Source organism: Saccopteryx leptura, chromosome 3 (genome assembly GCF_036850995.1).
Source record: "Saccopteryx leptura isolate mSacLep1 chromosome 3, mSacLep1_pri_phased_curated, whole genome shotgun sequence".
In the NCBI taxonomy this organism is placed as follows: domain Eukaryota; kingdom Metazoa; phylum Chordata; class Mammalia; order Chiroptera; family Emballonuridae; genus Saccopteryx; species Saccopteryx leptura.
In genome coordinates this window covers 117,719,242-117,735,308 of record NC_089505.1, presented here as the reverse complement: position 1 = coordinate 117,735,308, position 16,067 = coordinate 117,719,242, and the positions used below count along the sequence as shown (strand labels likewise).

The 16,067-nt window shown below is 53.5% G+C and overlaps 1 protein-coding gene across 2 annotated transcripts in view; it reads right to left on the bottom strand.

Annotated features, from left to right (window-relative positions):
* The window catches only part of PTPRF (protein tyrosine phosphatase receptor type F), an 88,322-nt gene extending 76,603 nt beyond the window's left edge, over nt 1–11,719 (bottom strand). For both annotated transcript variants that reach the window (XM_066376071.1, XM_066376072.1), the window contains exons 1-2: nt 11,496–11,719; nt 4,369–4,444 (exon numbers count right to left, since the gene is read on the bottom strand). The gene's annotated coding sequence lies outside the window, so the exon portion shown is untranslated. The remainder of the gene's footprint in view (nt 1–4,368; nt 4,445–11,495) is intronic.
* Between the last annotated feature and the right edge of the window lie 4,348 nt (nt 11,720–16,067).

Here is a 16,067-nt window from a genome sequence, read left to right as displayed (position 1 = left end):
ATAGGTGTATGACTTTATCATAAAGGTGTAACCCCCTCTATACAGACAGAGAAGTGTCAGTACCTGAGACCGATATGAAAGGGTTATTTGTCCCCAATACAGCCATCGTGGGGTTACAGCTCCAGAGCAGACATCATGTGGGACAATCTAGGATGAGATTCTGACCATTGAGTATCAGAGAAGCTGGGCCTCTGGTAACTCCACCCCAATGTGACAAAGACAAGTGGCTCTTACTTGGGGACTCCAGGGACCCCCTGTGTATCTGAGCCTGGAGTGTTCATGACACTGTTCAGATCCAGAAAGCAGAACAAACAAAAATAGAGAAGCTGAAAAGACATTTGCTCCCCAGAGAGGTCTCCCAGCAGGCCAGGGACACAGGGACATGGCTGCCCAGAGAGAAGGGGAAACACAGGAACACACAAACATGGACACATTCTCAGGGAACCACTCAGGCAACCACAGAGCTGTCCAAGCCAGGGCCTCTCCCTCACCAGCGCCTGGTATGAGCAAGCTGCCCTCCCACCCCAAACTCTGGGCACAGAGCCTGTCCTGTGTCAGGCGGTGCAGGCCGCTCCCAGCTCTTGGGCCCCCTCTTCAAGAGTACCGGATACCAGAGACTGCCCCCCCCCCCCACTCCAGAGTGCTCAGGGTCACCTGTGGGAAAAAGGTGAGACAGGAGCAGTGAAGCAGGTTGCAAAGAGCCTACTGAATCTGGCGCGACAGTGTGAAGAGCAGAGCGTCCACTTCCGCCTGCATGGCTGAGTGAGTCTGGGCTTTTAACGCCTGAGATGAGAACTGGGCCTGAACACTTGCATTCTCGGGCACGTCTCTGAACTGCACTATGGACCGTGAGGTCTAACAAACTGGCATACTTGAGCAGAAAAACAACTCCATACTGTACTACACTGTAGAATACAATTAAATGTCATTTCCCTACATTCAGAACGGCTTTACTGCACCCTTTTCCTCTGCTAGGTCAGTGTAAAGCTGCCAAATGCCCTTTCTTGGGAAGAACTGTCCTTTATTTTCAAATCTGTCCTTGGTGTTAAAATGTCCTTTCTTGTATAAAATGATGGTGATAGCAGATAGCAGTTATTATTTTTTTTTAATAATGTCCTTAGTTGGCAAAATAAAAACCTGCCAACCACAAGTCTGGCCCCTAAGTACTTTTGGGAACTGGACTGGTTTGTGAAATTGAGACCCTGGGAATCACTGCTCTGAGGGAAAAAGGAGGAGAAGCAGGCACTACACCAAGCCGCAGGATTCAAATATAATCGTCATGGAAATGCATGTTACACAGAGGTTGTGTCATGTCCATGCAGCCCAACCTAAGACACCCCTGTCAGCCTTAGAGGCCCCCCCACAGACCATGTGACACTGGAGATGGGGGGGTGTTTCCCTGGATGGAGAACAGCTGGGATCATTCCGACCTCTTCATGAATATGCAAACACAGATTGATTTGTTTCCCTTGGGCACGTGTTATTATTCACAAATATTAATTAATCTCCAAATACCACCTGTTCCTCCAGCCTCCTCCCCAGGCCAGGACCCTGGTTCTCAGGAAGCTGGGGCCCCAAAATAGACATCAGCAGAAGGCGGGGTGTCCACGGCGCTGGGGAGCACTGGCCGAGGGGAGAAGCTGGCGTTTGAGCAAGAGGAGCCTGAGGGCAGGGAGAGCTGGAAGCTCTTCCTCCTCTAATCAGTGGGCAGCTAACTGAGCCCTTTTGTCACGTCCTGGACAGTTCACCACGTGGCACTGCAGCAGTAGCCACGGAGGCGGAAACAGGCTCGTTATACTTGGGAAGGGAAAAACCAACATGTTTCCAACTCTCACCAAACCAACCGCCGGATTAAGATGGGAATAAATCACTGGCTCAGCCGGACCCCGGCCCTGGGGAGAGAGGCGGCCAACAGCAGGCTGCCTTCCCCTTCAGCCAGTGGCCAGAGTCTGCGAGCGCGGCCAGGAACAGCCGCCTGCCCTCCCACCGCTGGGCCCTCTACCGTCCGCAGCCCTCAGCTTCTCAGCGTCCCGAGAGCGAGAGCAGAAGGGCGATGAGAAACAGTGTCCCAGAGTCTCTGAGGGGAGGGGGGCACAACTCCAGCAGAAGCTTCGCTCTGGGGGCAGACCAAGGGGAGCAGCAGGGGCGCCTTCCTACAGCTATGAGCCCTAGGCCACCAGCCCTCAGCCTCCTTTCCCAGGGCAGTGGAGCCTCCCTTTGGGCAATGCTCACCAACGTGGCTGCTTCTGGGCTTCCACACTCACTGCACCCTCTGTTGCGAAGAATGCCCTTCTCCTGCCCCCAGCCACCTACTCATCCTTCGGAACTCAGCTCAAGTGGCCAATCCCTGAAAATCTTCCCTGACTGGCCCTCCGCAGTTCTCCAGATTTATACACATTAGTAAAGGCAGCAAGAGGTGATATAGCCCAGTGGTTATCAATCCAGGGTGATTCTGTCCCCATCCCGGTAGGACATTACATAATGTCTGGAGAAATTTGTCAGCACTGAGGACAGGGGTGGGGGCAGGTGCTATCAGCATCTAGTGGGAAAAACAAGGACTGCTGCCAGACGTCCTTTAGACACTCTTTAACAAGAGGCCTGCCCCCCACAACACAGGATTATCTGGTCAATGTCAACAGTACTGGGGTTGAGAAATCCTGATGCAGACAGCAAGATCTTTTGCTAACATAGCCCAGGGCCTGCCCCGGCCCTTGCCCCAGACCTCAGTCCTTTATGAGCACCCTGGGGCCCATACTCAACAAGGCCTCAGCCTGACTTAACTCTTGTATTTGCTGTTCCCACGCCTCAGTCTCAAAGCATTCCCCCTCCCAGGTCAGCCTTGCCCCTAGAAGCCAAGCTGACAGCACACTCCAGCCCTTCACACATACCAGCAGCAAGTGGCTCTCCTTTTCTGGTACGATTGGGCTCCCAGCTAGGTAAGACCCATCATCACAGATGGGACAGGTAAAGGGACACAAAGTATTCCCATACCTACCCTCGTCATCTGACCTTTCTAACCTGTGACAAGTCCCCTCCTGCTGCAGCTTCGAAATAACCTCAATGTCCATCTCAGCACACAGAGGGCCGGGCCCCCAGCAGACACCTAATACCTGCTCATTTCCCTCCCCCACCCAGGCCAGACTCTTCTCTACCATGCCCTTCTCATTCAGCTGTCTGTGCAGAACTGTTCAGTGAGCCCTGCTGGGCCCTGAGCGAGGAGGCAGGGTGATGAACAAGAGTACTGAACTATGCCTTCAAGGAGCTCACAGAGGGTGGCCCAACAAGAACTCATCGTCCCTGACCCTGCTCCTCCTCCTGGTCCCCATCTCAGTGTTAGCATCAACATGACCTGGTCACCCAAACCAGCCAGTCCTCCTCAAATTCTCCCTTTTCCTCCTCCCACACACCCAGCTGCTCAGTAAGTTTGAAGCTGCTCTGCACCCATGCCAAGCACCATGTTAGTTAAGACCCTGTCATTGCCCTCCCTCTTAAGTGGGCCTCATGCTTCTGGTCACTCTCAATCCATCCTGCACACAAACCAACGCCCCCTTTCTTTAGCTCACAAAAATGTCAATCTGATCGCGTCCCTCAAGCATGCCTTGTTTGCTGCTTTATTCCACAGTAGACACATAAATGATGTTTCCTAAGTAGACAAAAGGATGGGGAAATGGATAGAGGAATGCATGGATGCTGCTTCTGTGCTGAAGAGCCTTCAATGCCTCCTCAGGAAAAAGTCCAGTCTTTAGCCTGACATCCAAGGCCCATGATGTTCTGACTCCCACCTAATTCTCCAACTTCACTCCCTGCAACTCCAACCCACCCACTTGCGCTTCTACCAGAGAGAAGAGGAGAAGTGGACCTCAAGGAGACAAAGAAGGACGTGCCCCGGATCTTGTGGGTACTCTACTCCTCCCACTATAACCGACAGTTGATGAGAACAGTCTTCTCTATAGAAACTCAGTGAATGGAAAAGCAGACAGATCCCAGAATGTTACCGGAAGCCTATTTCACACTCACAGCAGCTGACAAGCTGTGTACCAGTCCCCACCCACCTCCATCATCCATTCTGGTCAGAAACCTGGGTAGCATCCCTGACGCATCCCCTCCCTCACGCCCCACGTTCAATTCTTGGCCATGTCCTGTCTATTCCCTCCTTAACCAGCACTCAAATCCCTTCTCTGCCCCTCCATCACTGCCTCCCCGGCCCGGCCCTCTGTTATCTCGCAGCCATACGCACACTGGATCATGTCATTCCCCTAGTGACACCCCCTTCCATGGCCTTCACCAGCTTGTGTCAAAATCCAAGCAGCTCAGCCTGGCCCACAGGAGCCCTCTGAGCCCCTGTTCCCGCACACTTTGGGCACTCACCAGGTCTTTGTTGCTCACTCCAGTCACTCTTGGACAACCAGCACTGAGGGGAGGGCACCGGGGCCTCCGCTCCTTCCTGGAGAGAGGAAAAGATGAGGACGTCAGGAACTTCATCACAGTAGACTATGTACTGACACAGAAAGACATCCAAAATTTGCTGTTTATGCAGGAAATAAAAAACAGGTTATGGAACTGTTCGGGAAGGCTGAGTCCCATTTAGTGGAAATGCCCATTTCTTCACTTCCTTTCACTAACTCACTAACTCACTCACTCACTCATTCGGTGCTCCTGAGCGCCAACTACGTGCCAGGCTTTCTTCCAACCACCCAGCACACAGCTGTGAACCACACAGAACGAGTCCCTGGCCTGAGCAGAATGACGGTGTCCAAACTCAGCCTCACCTCCAGCCTGTGGAGCAGTCGGCGCTGCCCACCTCTTCAGCACCCCCCCCCCTTGCTCCCCTCCCTCCGACCAACCAATTACAAGAGCTTCCTCTTCTGATCCTCAAATGTGCTCCACTTCTTCCAGCCTTCCAGCCTATGCCACAGCCTGGAACGCGCTAGCCACATTTTCCTAGCCAGTTACCCCTGAGATCTCAGAGCCAACAGTACTTTCTTACATGATGTCCCAGACTACACGCTGGACCTGGACTTGGAGCAGTGACCACAAATGTGCTGACTGACTGATTTACACATTTGCTGAGTGGTCGCTGAGTCACACCCGTAGCTGGGTATATGCCCAGCTCAGCTCCGTATCCCCAGCACCCTGCAGAGAGCTGGCACATAGTAGGTATTCTGTCAAAGTCTGCTGAATGAGTGGGTGACTGCAAGAATGAGTTCACAGAAAACAGACCAGCTTTGAAGAAACACACCAGAACACAGGCAGCCTTCAAAGAAGCTTCAGAGAATATTTATTTTTGACTTTCTCCTCCTCTATAATTTTTAAAAACGAAGGTGTGCCCTGGGTGCCTCCTCTGCGGGCACACATACAGTGACAGAGCCTGACCCCTTCATTTTAGGACCATTACTGAGCCTCCACCAGTGTGGGCACCATCCTGGGTGGGAGGAGGGGTCACACACACACACTCCGTCTCATCACCACCTCCCCACAGCTCAGCGATTTGGCACCACCGGTGCCCACTACACATAGGTGACACCTCCCAGCAGGCTTCTCCTCTGCCTCCCGCCCCCACAGGCACACCAACCCCTGCCCCACGCAGCAACGCCACTTTAGGTCCTCCCAAGCAGACACACAGAGCAGGGCACAGGGAGTGTCCTCACCAGCCCAGGCCGGCCTCCTGGACCTGGGCATCGTCCTCACTTGAGCCTGACCACCTGTGCCAACATGGGAAATGTCCTCACTGACTGAAGACTCACCAGCCCAGTACCATCCGCACTGACCCTGCGGCTCTCACCCTCTCCTGCCTCCATCATCCCCTGGCCCCCCAAGAACCAACAGCCCTGGGACTCACTCAGAATGGCTTCCCTCCCCCAGTCCGTTGAGTTTCTTCACAAAGTTCCCTGCAGCCGCTGCTTCTAGCACACAGGCTGCCAGGCGGGTCTGGCCAGACAAACCAGCTTGCATGTCCCCAACTCAAAGGCCCATTTGTCTGGGGACGCCCGCGGGGCCTCACCATGCCAGATGTGAGGCTACTGGCTCTACCACTGCTCAGGGACCCTGGGGCAGAGGGGTAGCGACCCAGAAGGAGGACAGGGAGGGTACCCCAAGCCAGCAGGCAATAATGCTGTGATCATGGCCACACCAGAAGCACTGGGCTCGGTGTCTGGAGACCATACCTAAACTGAGCAGGAGCCATAAATGAGAAGAGGTCGGTGCCCCAAATGGCCTGGAGGCAGTCAGAGAGCAAATAACACAGGCACTTGGAAAGACCCAGAGAACACAGAATAGCATGAGGGCAGGCTTCTAGGACAGCACCTGGAACCACACCAGTCCAGGATCAAACCGGCCCCCAAAACACCGAGAGAGGCAATCAGACTCACCCTGCAGCTTCACCAGAACCATTGGGACTCACCCTAGGACAAGTCCAGAACAATCATAACTGCTGGATACACCCAGAAGACCCACTAGAAAGCTACTCAGAAAGGACCTGACCGGTCCTGGAAACAGAAATCTTTGGTTGGCCCCCAGAAAGGCCTCAGAAGGGGTGAGGCTGGCAGCCAGGACTAAGATCAGGTAAGAAGGCCTTGGCGCCAGCCCTGGGCCAGTCCCCAGCAGGGCTCTCTGTCATCTGCCAGGCCTAGAGCCTGGCCTGGCAGGGGGACCAGGAACAGCTGAAATCTGGAGGAGCACGGACAGCCCTCAGGCAGCCCCTGTGGCTGCACCGGGAACAGTCCCCAGATGCAGCTGCTAAAACACTGCCCATTGCTCTCAGACCTGGAGGTTGGGAACACACCAAGTGCTGGTGCATCTGAACCTCAGAGGCAGAAGAGGAGTCAAGAACCTCTCTAGACACCCAGGGTCCAGGCAGGGTGGGGGAAACAGGGTCCAGGCTGAGTCCGCCCCTTCTCGGAATGCTGTCCACCCACCCCAACCACGGGATCTCTTCCCCAGGGCTTCTTCCTCTAGTCTTCTGGTACCAGCCAACCTGAAGGTCAAAAATACCCGAGCAACACACACAATCCATAAGTATGATGAGGAAGAAGGTCAGGTGCTCTCGTTGTTGAGCTCCCCAACTTGCTAGTCTAAGCTCAGAACTGCAGTTACTTTAGATGAGCCCTAACCCCTGGTCGGCAAACTGCGGCTCATGAGCCACACGTGGCTCTTTGGCCCCTTGAGTGTGGCTCTTGCACAAAATACCACATGCGGGCGCTACCTCGATAAGGAACGTACCTACCTATATAGTTTAAGTTTACAAAATTTGGCTCTTAAAAGAAATTTCAACCTGGAAATGCTGAGGTCGCTGGTTCGAAACCCTGGGCTTGCCTGGTCAAGGCACATATGGGAGTTGATGCTTCCTACTCCTCCCCCTTCTCTCTCTCTCTCTCTCACCTCTCTCCCTCTCTCTCTCCCTCTTTCCCTTTCTCTCTCCTCTCTAAAATGAATAAATAAAATTAAAAAAAAAAAAAAGAAATTTCAATCGTTGTACTGTTGATATTTGGCTCTGTTGACTAATGAGTTTGCCGACCACTGCCCTAACCTTAACAAGGTAAGGTTAAAAGCCCACCCCATTCTGATGGGGGTGGGTTTGCTCCACCCATGTTAAGGATGACTACAGTAACAATTGCTAATACTGAGACAGTGCTTACTAGATGCCAGGCCCTGTCCCAAGCATATTAACCTTAATCCTCACAACTACCCTATAAGGCACAGAATTTTATTACACACATTTGACAAATAAGAAAACTGACTCAGAGACGTTAAGCAACCTGCTCAAAGTCATACCGCCATTAAGTGGAGTTGAACCCCAGCAGTTAGAAACCAGAGTCTGTTCCCTTAACCACTGAGGCTGTCTTTTTATAAGCACAGCTCCACACTCATATAACTCTCTGTCCTTCCTATGGCCCAGACTTCTCTCTCCAACTCCAGAGGCTCACACCCAACCCCCTCCTGGATGTCCCCCTCCCCTCCACCCCAACCTCAAACAATGCATCTCAAAAGCAGTAAGTCAAACATGAGCTCACTATCTGCCCCCCAATCTACCTCTGCTCCCAAGTCCCTAGCTCTGTGAAGGCCCCCCTCTGTCACTTCCAGGAACTTAGACCCCTTCCTCTTCCTTGCCCCATATCCAACAAATCATCCCATCCTTATAAATGTGCCTTCTAAATGGCTCCATGCTACTGCCATGTCCAAGCCACCATCACCTCTCACCTGACCCTGAACCCTCCTCCTCACTGAGCATCCTGCCTCCATCCAATTCCCACAGCTACAGAATCCTCTTCCAGAAACAAAGCTGATAACACATCACTCTACACCTCCCACCCCAAACTTTAATCTTTTGGGTCTCCCTTGTGTGTTCTCAGAGTAGTCAGAGCCACGTAGGAGGGTATTCAAGGCTCTCATGATCTACTGTATCTCTGAATACACCACACAAGTGACAAGATCTCTGAGTCTTGTTTTTTGTTTTTGTTTTTTTTCTGCCTGGAGCACCCTTTTTTCAACTGGAAAACTCCTACTCATCTCTCAAAACTCGGTTCAGATAGTCCCTTCTTGGTCTCCTCTGGGACTTCTCTCACTTTGACCTCTGGACTCCCCCCTTGACTTATCATGTTGGACACCCCCAACCTTCTAACCTAAGCTCAGAATTACAGCTGCTGAGCTGTAGCTACTGAGCGGTGGTGGACTGCCTCTTTTACACAACCGTTAGTCCCACAGAGAGCAAGGCAGCCTGGCTGAAAGTGCCTAGCCCAGAGTTTGGCACACAGTTGACAATCAATAAGAGGTTACTGAATTGCTCTGCATTCCCATGATGCAACCTGTTCCCCAGGGACCATGAGCTTCTCAAGGGCAAGACCCTGGCTGCAAGCTTGATCCAAGCACGCAGCAGCGTCAGTCACACGGGAGGCAAATGACTCTGCTGCTGATGTACCTCCACACAGTTCCCTTGGATTCTCACAACAGCCTTGGTACCTGACCAGGGTTGAATTAGCTGCCGCAGTTTACCGGGGGCAAAACTGAGCCTCAGGGAGAAAGGGACCTCCTCAAGGTCTCAAGCTGGACAGTGGGAGGGCTAGACTATGTGTCACAGCATCTGTGGAGGAGGTCTGGGTCCCACCTCTCCCTGACCCCACCCCTCAACAATGAACTCCCAGTCTGTGTGACAGGAGAGAGTGGGGAGCACAGATTGCCAGGGCCAGCACTTCCTTGCATACCAATACAATTTCCAATATAATTTTGAAGAAAAACTTTAGCTAGTCTCCTCTTACTGTAGCCCACCCACCCACCCAAACTGCTTCACCAGCCCTCATAGAAGTCCCGATACCACAACCACCCTCTCAGGGTGCACAGAGCTGCACAGAGAGGAGGTCAGGAGCTACAGAGGGGAGAAAGACAGTGGGAAGAAATATTAAAACAACTCCCCTGTTAAATAAAAGAGGGAAGAGAAAGAGCGGTGGAAAAGAAAACACAACTACAGAAACATTTCAAATGGCACGGGGACACTGAGGAAGCAAAGTGTGCAAGAAAGTGTGCATGAGAATGCACAAGACTGCAAGTGTGCACACTCCTCCTTAGATGTGCATAGTGGTGCACGGCAAGCAAACACAGCAGATTTCTGATCCCTGGCTGCCATGCAGGCCCAGGTGTGAGCGCAGGAAGGCCAGTGGATGTATGGGGGAGGGGGTGAGCTGAGTATGGAAATGAAAGAAGGAAGTGAGAGTGTGTGCCCTGTGCCTGGGGCTGTGGATGGGGGAAGCTGTGCTTGGGGAGTTACACCTGCTCCTTCTTGAAGCCCTAGGCTCATTCATATAACCAGTGAAAAAACGGGATTTTCTTGCTCCCTGAAGCAAGCGTTAATAAGAAGCCAAGCATAGAATTTCCTGAGACTTCCTGTCAGAACCCTCCTCTGGATCACATCCGATCCCTGCAGCCTCCCAAAGGACCTCTCAGCAGATCCTTCCCCTTCTCAGGGGATCCCTCACCAACAAAGACTCCACTAGAAGCACCACCCAGGCTCCTTTCACAGGCCTCTCACCCCAATGCACTTCCTGGATTCTCTGGCCAGATCCCGCACCAGGTCACTCTGGATCCCTGCCCTTGTCTGTTCAGGAGCCAAAGTGGAGGCTTTATCAGCAACACTTAGCAGTCCAGCCTCCCAGGCTCTGCCTCGCTGCCCCAGGGGAATCCAGAGGATCCCTTCACACTGGCAGCCTCCCTCCCATTTCACAGCTCACATAGGCACAGGGCTCCCACCCCCAACATTTTCCCACTCGGGGGCCCTGCACTGGGGGGGTGGTGTTGAAATGGGGAGAAAGGCCAGCCCCTCCCCCACCCTGGGGTGGAAGAACCAGAGGGGCAGCATTCCAGAGAAATGGGGAGGGGGCCTAGCAGAGGGGTGCGGAGACTCGGGTCAGTGGGAGACAAGAGACACCAAGAGACCAGTGAGAAACACGACAGAGAGACCCGGGAAGGGAGACCAGAGATGGGGGCTGGGGGCCACAAAGAGCTCTGAGGAGGGAGCACAGAGGAACCCGGGAAACTGCACAGAGACCCCTGGGCGAAAGAACATAGAGCCGGGGAGGGAAAGCAGAGAGAGACCCTGAGATTGCAGGGGGCGGGGGTGTTTGGGAGGCAGTGACACAGGGAGAAGCATATTCAGAGACGTTGAAGGACATAGATAGAATCCGTGACACAGTGGGAAAGAGAATAAGAAGCTGAGACAGAAACACGGGCACCGCGATGAGGACCGGGGCACATCAAGACGGGACGGGACGCGGGGCGGCGACTGAGTGAACTTTCCGGAGCGGGTCCGAGTGGACGCGTCCTCTCGGGACAGGTCGCTCCAGGGCCTTCAGGTCTTTGCACCGGGGTTGGGGTGGGTACAGCCCGCCCTGGCCCCTCCCCAGCCGCACTGATGATTGAGGGGGGTGAGGGTTCCAAACTCGCGCCCAGCGCACCCCGGGACCGCACGTGCGCCGGAGCCGCGAGCGAGACCCGGGCGCGCTGGATGCGGATCCGCTGCCGGCTGGGAGGGGGCGCCGGTGCAGCGGGGGCGGGGGCGCGGCCTGGACCCGCCCGAAGCTAGGGTGGTCGTGGGAGGTGGAGGACCGCCCCCGGAGTGCGTCCGCGCCGGTGGAGCGGGGACGGGGCGGGGCCGAGGAGGGGGAGCACAAATGCAAAAGGGAAACTTTGCGGGGGGGGGGGGGGGCTGCGGCTCAGGTGCGGCGGGGAGGCCGGGCGAGGCGAGGGAGGGCGGTGAGGAGCCGACCAGCCGGCGGCGGTGGGGGGCGCGTCTGCTGTGGGGTGAGCGCGGGGAGGAGCCGCCGGGTTTGGGGGGGGGGGCTGAGCCGAGGTTGCGGGCGCGGCAGGTGGGGGCGCGGCCCGGCCTCAGAGGCGCCCCCAGTCCCCCGGGACCGCCCCCAGCTCCGCAGGGTGGACGCGGGAAGGAGGCTGGGGGAATGGGGAAGGAACGGATGCGGAGGGGACTGGAGGGGGACCCGGGGGTCACTCACCGCCTTTCCAGGGGCCGTCGGTCCGCATGTCCCCCCCCCCAAGCCACTGGGGCCGCTGCTCCCTCTCCTCTTCTACCGCCGCCGCCGCCGCCGACGACGACCCCAGGTCCCGCCACCGCCACCCGAGCTAAAGCTGGAGCCGGAGCTGGAGCCGCCGCCTCTGCCGCCGCCGCCACTGCTACAGCTCCCGCCGCTCCCGCGCCAGCTCCAGCCGCGCGCCCCCGCTCGCGTTCGCGCCCGCGCCCGCGCCCCTGCCCCTGCCGTGCTCGTCCCCGGCGCCGCCCCTCCCCTCGTGCACTCTCGCTCCTAGAACCGCGGAACCATGTAGGCTCAGCGAGGCCACAGCCCAACCCCGAATGTAAACCGACTGAACTCCCAATATTAAACCAGAACCCCAATAATGAGCATGTACAGACCCAAACTCCCATACGAAGAAGTCCAGATTCTGTTAGTAGCTCCCAATCCTCATGTGAACCCAATGCTACCCCATCTCCTTCCCATACAGATCTGAACCTAAAATTGAGCCCTGACTGAGCCCCAAACTCAATATTGAGTTCAAACCTTTGAATCTGCCCCGAAATTGGCTCAAGTAGTGACTTAAATCTGAAGCCCCATATTGAGCCCAAATACCAGTTCTGACTCTAAATCCCCTTATCACCTCTTAACTACCTAAACTTGATAGTGACAGTAGCACCAACTAGTTCTTAAATGGGCCCCTGTATCAATACTGAGCCCCACCCCTATGTGAACCGTAACGTCCAATAGCTACTTTTTATGGACACCAATATTCTCTCTCTTATGAACCCCAAACCTTACATTAAAAACTCCAATCCCACTCCCAGATCAACACCAACACACTTTCTAAATTGGGATGTCCAATTCCTGAGTGGAGATTGGTTTGCCAGAAAAGGACCTAACACAAATACTGACCTCTAACCCCACCCACCCATGGGGCCATTTAGGACTCTAACTTGACCCAACTTTAATAATAATCTTGGAACCCGAGATTAATGAGACTGGCTTTGCAGGAACCCCATGCAAATCCTCATACCCTCTACTTCTCTGACCCCATGTCAGTCTCAACTAGAGGCTGAATAACACCCCAATATTTAAATAAATTTCAACTGCGAACCTGAATCAAGGTTTTTTTTTGTTTTTGTTTTTCCTCTTTATTCATTTTTAGAGAGGAGAGAGAGAGAGGGAGAGAGAGAGAGACAGAGAGAGAGAAGGGGGGAGGAGCTGGAAGCATCAACTCCCATATGTGCCTTGACCAGGCAAGCCCAGGGTTTCGAACCGGCGACCTCAGCATTTCCAGGTCGACGCATTATCCACTGCGCCACCACAGGTCAGGCCTGAATCAAGTTTTGAATGCCCCCCAAACCTGATATAAACTTTGTTATAAACTGACTTTTTGATTCCTGATACCAAACTCATATGCTGACCCTACACATTTCTGGGCTAAACCAATAACTTACATGAAGATTTATCCCGAGTGCCAACTCAGGGAGTTGGTGAGCTCCAAAGCTAGTCACACCTTGGCACCAAAGCCCCCAGCCTCAGACCTACCTTCCCAGTCCATGACACCATAAACCAAAGGCATACCAGTGACTCAAAACCCACCCGCCTCATGAAAGATGGAGAACCTACCCCTCCCTACAGCCCTACATCAGGTGAGGACCCTTGTGGAGTAACCGTTTTTCTATGGGGCCTGATACCTCTGTGAGTTTGGGGTTTATTTGAGGAATAAGCAAAGTTTTGGGATCGTTGAAGCACCTGGATTCAGAGAGCACAGTGTACTGTACAGGGCAGGGGTGGAGGGGGTGTCTAAGAATCCAGGCTGAGGGGTCAGGTTCTGGTTATCACCTAATTCTTGCCTGCTTTTGCGCAGGACTTAGATTCAGAAACAGTGCGTGTGCGCCCCCTGGTGTGTGAGAAAGGAATGGACCTGGCTCCAGTGACTCTGGGAAAACGATTAGATCCTGATGACAAACAGATCAAAAATGAATATTCGCAGTCAGTGACTTTTTTTTTTTTTTTTACCCACTGGGCAGTACATTTTGGTGTACTGTGGGGGAGATATTGAAATTTTTATTCAGCTTTATACATTTTTGCCAGTGTTTCAGAATTTAGGCCAGGTTTAGGTTTTAATTTTGCCCCCCCCCCCCCCCATTTAGAGAAGTATACCTTTTAGCCAAGTATTCCTATTCATTGCTGACTTGTGAAAACAGTCCTTCCCCTTGGCTTCAATGGCCTGGACTCTTCTCACTAGCCACTCTTTCTCAATTTCCTATACCATCTCCTGCTCCCCCTGGGGTCTATCCTAGCCTGCCCATTCTCCCACTCTGTCCCTTTCCCCTGGACCATGTCAACCACCGCCAACCATATACTGATGACTTCCAAATCTCTATCTTCAGCCTGGGCCTCCATTCTGAGCTCAGGACCCATGAAACCAAGAACCTTCTTTCTACTACTCTCTGCGTGTCCTTCAGGTGAACTGAATTCTCACTCTCCCACCCAGATCTGCTGGTCTTCAATAGTCCCCATCTCAGACAGGGCATCCTCTTTCTCTCAGTTGCTGGGCCAGAAATACCTTCTCTCCTGCATCCCTATCCAATCAGTCACCAGTCCTGTAAACCTTCAGAGTCAGAAAGAGACTAGAGACTGAGTGGCTCTGTGAGGAACACATAAGACAGAGGAAGGACAGGAGGGAAGGAGGAAGAGGAGGGGAGGGGGAAGGGGGGGAGAGAGAGACAGAAACAAAGAGTTTCTGACTTTTGGGTTTTAGACCACACAAAAACTAGTTGGTCATAAAATCTCTTACACATAGTCATAGAAAACCACCTCTTAAAACTTGCTCTATCTTGGGTGGATTTCAGTACCTTGGAACCAATGGTACCTGTTTAGAACTATCACTTCTTCCCGGAAGCCACCCCTAACCCCTGACTAGGTTGGGGGCTTACCTGCTGAAGCTTTAAGCATTAGGTATCACCACCACCTGCACCTGTGTCTGTCCCCCAACCCACAGACTGTGGGTTCCTTGTGGGCAGGAGGGACGAGGCTGCCTTGTCCACTGACATATCCCAGTGGCCAGCATGGGGAACTGACACACAATAGGTGCTCAATACATATATACTTTTTAATTTATTGATTGATTTTAGAGAGAGAGGGAAGGAGAGAGAGGCAAACCTTTTCTGGCAAACCAATCTGTTCCTGATTATGCCCTCACCAAGGATTGAACCAGCAACCCTTGTGCATCAGGACAACATTCTAATCAACTGGGCTATTCAGCCAGAGCAGCTCGATACATACTTACTAAAGAAATAAACAGGTAGATTCTCACCTTCTATGCTCAGGGATGGTCAGACAGAAGTATCTAGGTGAGGCAAAAGCTCCCTGTCCAAGCCTCAGAGCTTGCCCACACCTGGGGTTTCTGTAGGCTTGGCGTGAGCTGCAGAGGGCTCTGGGTTTGCTGCCTCTGTGCCTGCTAGCCCGGGCTCTCAGCAGTCTGCAGCTCTGGCAGCCCAGGTCCCTCTGCCCAGCACTGCTGGTCTGTGAACATAATACTTAGAAGGTCAGTGGGCAAGGGACCTTACACTCTTGTGACCGAAGTCGGCAGACCCACTCACTGTTGTGCTGAACGGATCTTGTTTCAACCCTTATGGGGACACAGTGGTCTCAGAATCTCAACCCGTGGGTTTCTAGCCCCTACCCACCCATCTTTTGGTACCGCCTGTGGTCAGGTGTTCACTGAGGCAGGGTGTACGAATGCCTGCGAGCAGGCTGCCTAGGTCTCAGCGTGCCCAACACCTAGACCTGGACACAAGGCTGAGGTAAAAAATCAGAAGTCCGGGCCTCGAGGCCACACAGACAAGAACCTCAGGTGGCTGGGCCTGTGAGTGCATGACAGCCATGGAAGGAGAGGGGTCAGGTTCTGCCCAGACTGCCAAGCTCTGAGCACAGGGTCCATGCGGGTCTGCCCCGCTGCCCTGCTCTGGTGCCTGGTGGGGAGGGATGTCCTTGTGCTCATCTGTGAAGGCCGAGTGGTACCACGTGGTAGTCTGTGTCTGCCGTGTTCCGGCCCCAGGGTACAGGGGGTGAAGGGAGAGCCAGATGTCAGCTCCCTGTCACTGTTCACCCTTTGTCCAGGTCCTGGGCCCACTGGACACTCTGCTCAAACTCATGATGCAAATACATCTCTTAGTTGGTCTAAATTAAATTAAATTCAGCTGGAGTCCCTATCCTAACTGGATCAGCAAGAATTCCATATCACTCACTCACAGCCTTCCTTCACCTCTTCCCAATTGTCCAAGAACTCCAGCAGCTCACACAGCCCCAAAGGTGGTCAGTCTGTGCTCCACAGCCTTGTAAGCGAAGGCTGAGGTCTTTTCCAGACCACCACTGCTGCTGCAGACATTAGTTGTCACTGCCGTGAGCCTTCCATCTGTAGGATCTCACTTGTCTAGCCTGGTCCTTGGGAAGGGACTCCCCACTCTCTTCATTCCAGGCTCTTTCTTCCTTCTTTTTTTTTTTCTCCTCAAGATTTTATTTATTCATTTTAGAGAGGGGAGAGAA